At 35.0% G+C, this 6,985-nt stretch overlaps 1 long non-coding RNA gene across 1 annotated transcript; it reads right to left on the bottom strand.

Moving 5' to 3' along the window:
• Window positions 1–10: 10 nt before the first annotated feature.
• Window positions 11–6,983, bottom strand: LOC111722873. The gene is made up of 3 exons (XR_002771517.1): window positions 6,891–6,983; window positions 3,979–4,037; window positions 11–95 (listed from the first exon to the last, which is right to left on the bottom strand). It is a non-coding gene; the product is annotated as an uncharacterized LOC111722873 (long non-coding RNA).
• Between the last annotated feature and the right edge of the window lie 2 nt (window positions 6,984–6,985).

The raw sequence follows: 6,985 nt of genomic DNA, 5'->3' as shown, positions 1-6,985 counted from the left end.
GCCACTCGGGTTCAAAATTTTCTTGAGCTCTTGATAATTTGGCTTTTCGTCATATGCTAAACTATAAGCACATTCCAAGAACTGGGCTATTTCATCTGTGAAGTATTAAATATTTTACATTTCATTCATAATTTGCAAGAATTGTCAAGATTCCACAAATCTCAACATCTTTCTCTCATATACATTCTTACCCCCCCCACACACATCCGGAGGAAATTAGAAATGAAAAATTCAATGAAAAGAACTTTTTAAATGATACTCAAAAGTGACAGAAGTACACTGACCTATGGATTTAATAAGATGGGACAAACTGGTAATATTTTTACATATCTTTGTTGATACAATTATAGTGCATTAATCCTATGGGAGAAACAAATTTGAACAATTAGTGATTTTGATTTATGAGGTGCTACTAAGTACCACATAAATAATATAATAGACTATATACGTGCTTCATACTTTATGTTGAACTTTTAAAAATTCAGTTAAAATCAAGTGCTACTTATTACAAATCTCCTTAAAGGAAAAAAAATCATTGCAAATTTTAATTAAGACTTTGATTTGGGCATTATAACAGTACATGTAGAAATGACCTTAAATACCATATTGTTAGCTATGATTAATTTTAGAATATATGAAACCTCCCTCAACTCCTCCATACCCAGCTAGCCTGGTATATTCACAGCAGTCTTCTTGATTTTAGATCAGTAGAATAAGGAACTGCCACCTTTTATTTTTTCTCTAATGTAAAGAAATGTTTCCTAGAGCAACATATAGCCTTACTTCTCCAAAAAAAAAGGTACATACAAGTAGTAACCAAAAGTTAGAAACATACGTAAATTAAAATGTTCCTATTTTGCATTTTTGTTTCAAATAGAGGTATGATTTAATATTGGGATAGAAGTACCAAAAATACTACATACATTTTAAAAACTGGCATGTTTCATTTGCTCAAAGATATATTTAGGTATGCCTTTCCACTTCCAATCTCAGTACTAACCCAAACACAGGAACTTCTTATTCTCTCACCTAGTTGTTTATGTCCCATGCTGGGGAAATCTGGGAAGCTTCACAAGTCAGCAAAAGTGACTTCCTAATCTTTCACTTCCCCTCTAGGCCCACCTCCATTCAAGAGAATTGCAGAGGCACTCCCTACAGGGAAAAATTCCAAAAGGAATAGTAATCACTCCTTTCCTCTATTAAAGCTAGAGGGGCCATTTTACAACATAGAGTTGAGAGGTTATGTTCTAGTAACATGAAGCTAATGTGGTTAGCTTGTCTCTGGGTTTTCTCCTCCTGGGCCACTATAGCAATCGTGCAACCTACTATTTTCCTCTCTTCTGAGCTACATCAAATTTTGTCATCTAGCATTCAGTCAACCACACCTCTGTTAACTAACAAGTGCTGCTGTTTTATCGCCAAATTCATAACATGTTTTGTGAAGCCCCTTGGAGAAGTGTCCAAATTCTAAAGGGATGACCAAAATGATAAAAAGAAAAAAATGACATTCACCACTATTTTAATATAAATATTGTTGTTTTGTCTTTGAAGATTGGTAAGCCAAGTTATGTATACATTATAATTCCATTAACCAGAACGTCCCAGATGGAGACGAGAACCGAGAGTGTGCTGGGAACAAATCGCTGTTACAAGACAATAGAAAACTCGTGGCAGTCCAACTGACAGCAGCTGGGCCACAAAGCCTTAATGGGACTAGGGCTTGGAAAAATGAGGGACCAGAAGGTAGGAGAGGAAAAGAAAAAGATCCTCTGTTACAAATTTATCATACAAACCTGAATCTGATACTATTATGTTAGCCTTTCAAGATCCGGCTTTATTGTATTAACTACATTTTTACATTTACTAGCATCTTTCCAGAGCTACGAAATAGAATGCTTTGAGTGGGATAAAATTACGACATTCTTAAATCATCTGCTTTTTAAGCTAGTGAAATATTATTATCATTACTATCATTTTAAGAGATAGAAACTTTTTTTTTCTTTTAGAGACAGAGTCTACTCTATTGCCCAGGCTGGAGTACAATGGTGCCATCATAGCTCACTGCAACCTCACACTTCTGGGCTCAAGTGCCTCATCCTCCCAAATAGCTGGGACTGAGGCACATGCCACCACTCCTTGCTAGTTTTTCTAATTTTTATAGAGATGGGGTCTCGTTCTTGCTCAGGCTAGTCTCAAACTCCTGGCTGCAAGCAATCCTCCCACCTTGTCCTCTTGAAGTGGAGTGTTAATCCCACTCCTCTTGAGATTATAGGCACGAGCCAATGTGGTCAGCCTTAAAACTTTTAAAACTATTATTGAATTGATGTGGACATGTACGCTGCAAATTTCTTGGTTATTTTATTTCATAAAATGTTTTAGTAATAAACCTTTTGTAAATTAGTTTCTTTAATTTTCATGGTGAGCTTTCCCTCCTTATAACCTCCTAACTTAAGAAATTGTCACTTAAAGTTTCAACATTTTGTGCTTTTGAAACAGAAATATGCATTTTATAAATAACAGTACAGATTCAAATAAATGATTTGTACTGAGAAAGAAAAACTGGGTGTCTCTCTCATCCAGACATAAACCTTAACTCATCTCTAACTGCAGAAGAATCACACAATACACACAGGCCCCAAATAATTTATCTTGTACAATCCAGGGAATCAGGGTTTCTTTCCTAATCCTCAGTTGAATGGTTATCTTTTCTATAGAAGTGACAAGAAAGGTAAGAGATATATAATTAAAACAATTAACGACATCTCCTTCTCTTTCTGTCCCATTGAGTAAAACATTAACTGTCTGACTTGGTAAAAGTGCTGATAAGAATATTAGCCCAAAAGAAATAGTGTCATTTTGGCCAATTTATTTAATGCAGTTATAAAAATAAAACTTTCATTTTCCAACCCATCTCTCTAAATGAGAATCTTCCTTGTCTGGCAGCCTTCATCCTAAGATAGGAACTACAGAAAGGGCAAAGATTTACATGAGGACAGACTTATGGAACTCCTGAAATCCAGGGGTTCACTCCTCTTTCCTTTCCTATGCAAATGAAAGTTCTGGTTTCTAGTTAAAGAAGAGCGGTTTGTCAATATAAATTTAAGATGATTTAATTCTACATGTACTTTTAAACTCTCAGATAAAAACTGATGCTTTTTGACCTCAGCCAGACTTTCAGAAGTCAGCTAAAAACTAACTTTGATACTACCCAAGGTAAACAGAAAACAAGATTCACTCTGCTTATTTGTGTCTGAGCAAAAGCAAGCCTGATGGCAGGAGCTTACCTTTTATCTTATAAGAACTCTAATTCAATTGTTAAATTAGTGCCGAATAATGTATCAGGGCATACATATATATACAAATGACAGGAAATTGGATAATTACTATTGACTTACTATTTAATATTGATAACACTGTGAACTAAAGTCTTCAAAAAGGTTCTACACTAACTTGAAAGGGAAAACCATTTATGAAATACAACTCCGAATCCCCAAATCATAGACCCTTGCTAATCAAAAAAATTTGCTAGCAATTCAGTCACAGCATAACCCAGGTGTAAACAGTGTTCAAGTGTTTAATGTTTTGGTTTCTTAAATTACCAATTAAAAGTAGTCTTTCCTTAGGTCAACTTTATCTTCTTTCAACAATATATTAGGGGACAAAAACAAAGACTTAACTTAGAAACAACAGATACAATTAATTATTAAACTCGCTCAAGATTCTCAAATATTTATCGTTCAAAAAGTGCAATCAGCATAGCCTAGAATACCATCTAAATATTTTCTTATTGGGTTCTTGTATTCTAAAGTCAAAGATGATCTAAATATTCTCTTCTCTAGCAAGCTCTCTGCAACCCTGGTGAGTTTCCTTCTACCCTGAGGGGACTAGGAGTGCCTGGGTTAAGCAAAAGCTACAAAAGTGACAAAGTGTGGGTGACCTGTAAATCATAAAAGAAGGGAGAAGTTAGCATTGACTTACAGCAACTGCTTCCAGAAGGAGCCCAATTAAGCACTGACTCAGGGAGCTCATCCAACAGACTAAAACAGAAAAACACAATGAATTTGTTTTCAGTCCCATGATTCAATGTTTGATTAGAAAGCAAATCTAATTCTGTGTTGATAGGTCACCAAAATTATGACTTTCAATGCTTTTTTTACCTACCTATAATGAATAGGAAGGTTAGTAGCAGTTGGAGAGATCTCTTAATTCCTATTGACTATTTTTATATTATATATTTTAAGTGATTATATCAATCACCTAAAAACTAAAGTAGGGACAGAAAGGTGTGATACTTTTCCTCCCACCTCAGTGACAGGGGGCACAGGCAACACTCCTATACAAGACAGGTTAACAAGAGGAAAGCATAACAAATGTAACTGAAGCTTTATACAACTTTGGAGTCTTCAGAAATGAAGACTCAAAGACCCAGGGAAAAACATGTTATTATGTTCAGATTCCATGATGAATGGACAGCTGTGTAGAAATGTGATTTGACAGAGAGTAAGAAGACTAGCAGGGGTGGAGGGAGACCCAGGGAGGTCTCTCGGCTTCTTCCTGCGACACTCCCTCCTCTCAGGTAAGGAGCAGGACCCCTCGGGAATGAAGGTCCTCGAGGGAGAAGGAAGAGTGTGACCTTTTGGTGGGAAGAAGAGTTCTAGTTTCCATGACCTTCCTTGAGGAAGAGGAATTGTGGGTTTCTCTCTCACTATGGAAAAGAAGGAAGGGTGAGGGGTGGGAGAAGGGCAACAGGAGGGTAGGAGGTGGAGAGACTGCTTCTGAGGCTTTCTACTCTCTAGTTCAAAGCACTCAGTCTACCAGCACTAAACAATGTAGAAATTACAGTATAAATGCTTTGACTCCAAGTTTGTACAAAGTAGGGATAGGTGGCATAATTTCTGTGACATAAATTTTGAGTCAAAAAATCGTAATAAAGGGCAATATCTGAATTTTGGTGAATTTTTCTCCTTAGGTATTTAGCATTTGAGAGGGTGTAATTATTTAATTATTTGTGCATTTTGTTCTCCAGTAGGCAGTGTTTTATGCAATCCTATGTTTGGGGATGCTCAAAAGGTAAGTATAATGCAAATATTCCAAAATAAAAAAAAAAATCTGAAATCTGAAACAATCTGGTCCCAAACATTTCAGGTAAAGAATATTTAACCTGTATAAATATTTAACTAAAATTATTGATATGAGTGAGTGATTCACATGCAGAACAGCAACAATAAAGCCATTGATCTAATATCAACCTGTCAGAAAAATAAAGGGCGTAAGGGAGATACAGTGTTATGGTTGAATGTCCAATCATGCCCTTATGGGGAAAAGCAGTGTTACACTTTCTCTGCAAATTGAATACATTATAGTTATGCATTATATAAGAAGTTTGAGAATGCCTACAGTTTATCTGAATTATAAATTTCATAATATGATACTAGCTTTACAGGTCTATAGGTATGTATTATTATGCAAATCAAAATGAGGATATTAACATATGTAAAAGTCCCAAAGTATAAATGGAGATTATCTTTAATTTATCAGCATGCTATTTTATGATGCCCTATTATTATATGTGAATACACATGTTGATATATTCTCTATAGAAACCTACAACGAATATATCCATATATGCATTATGATAAAGAACTAAAGGAATAGCAGTCTTATTAGAAGAAAAATACATATAATAATTAGAATTAAAATGCTAGCCTTTTAAATGACATTACTACTATGACATATGCAAATCAAGTAAACTGATCTGGAAAACTGGATACCAAAACTGTTTACATATGCTCATAATTATGATTTCATTTGACGCACATTTTGAAAAATGTCAGTAACATGAGGGTTATTGTGAACACAATAATCACCGCAATAAATAACTGATTTAGTTCTAATACTGGCTTATATAAATGTTTCAGTTTGGGGTAAGGGACTAGGATTACCAAGATTCCAAATGGAGAAATATTTCACATAATATGGATCAGTATTTACAAATATAATTTATATTATTCTGAATCTTCAGGCTATCTTTTCTATTAAAAACTGATGCCACACTGAATTTTAATATTGATTTCTACAAACTGGGTACCCCCTCACCCTCTGTACACTTCTGTTGTGACTTGTTCTACTTACAACCTAGCTGCTTTTTCCTATTGTGATATCTGTGGATAACTACTGTTGAGCTTATCCTGGTATATAATGAAAAACTGGTTATTCTGTTGCTATATGCAATTGACTTTTTCTGAGGCCTGATCAGTGAGAGAATTGTAAAACAGTAACTAACATCCGCTGTTTTTAGTCTGACCTAATTCTTATGCTAACAGAATCTAGGTGATAAAAATCGAATGTGGAATATTAAAAATGTTTATGTGGCTAAGGATTATCTCATATAAACAGATCATATAAAAATTCTGTTTATTTCTTAAGCAACAAAACATACTTCCTCCATGATAGGAGTAAGAGGTAAGTTGCTCTCACTCAGAAAATATAAGCCCTGTTTGTCCCATTTCACACTGTTGCTTTGCACAGTTAGTATCAATCATACCAAGCTCATAATGCTTCTCTAAACTTGTACAATGCTAATTTGAAAAGAACAATCCCTTGAAAACACTACCACCTAGAATCTAAGCTTTAGAAAACACTACGTAAAGGAATAGATATTTCACTTTACATTTTGCATTGTAATTCAAATACATGTGGTCTTACAGATATTATCTTAAGGGATTTTATGTCAGTTGTCCAGTTTAAAAAAAATATGTATTTTTCAAAGTAAAGACATTTGCTTTGGTTGTCCTGTTGGGTGAACGACAATCTTCCCGGGGATATTAGTTCCCTTTCTATATCCCTTCAGGCTGGGTGCTGTAAATGATGAAATATTTGAAGATTTGTACTTTGTTTTAGCAGTCTGCACAGCCTTGGGGTCCTTCAGGTTCTTTTCCCAGGGAAGTTTCCCACACAGCCACCGCAGCATGCAGTAGCCAAGGAT

The sequence above is a fragment of the Otolemur garnettii genome, unplaced genomic scaffold (genome assembly GCF_000181295.1).
Source record: "Otolemur garnettii isolate 467f Iridium unplaced genomic scaffold, OtoGar3 scaffold01054, whole genome shotgun sequence".
Taxonomy (NCBI): domain Eukaryota; kingdom Metazoa; phylum Chordata; class Mammalia; order Primates; family Galagidae; genus Otolemur; species Otolemur garnettii.
Note: the sequence above shows the minus strand (reverse complement) of the source record. Positions and strands in the feature narration are given on the sequence as shown.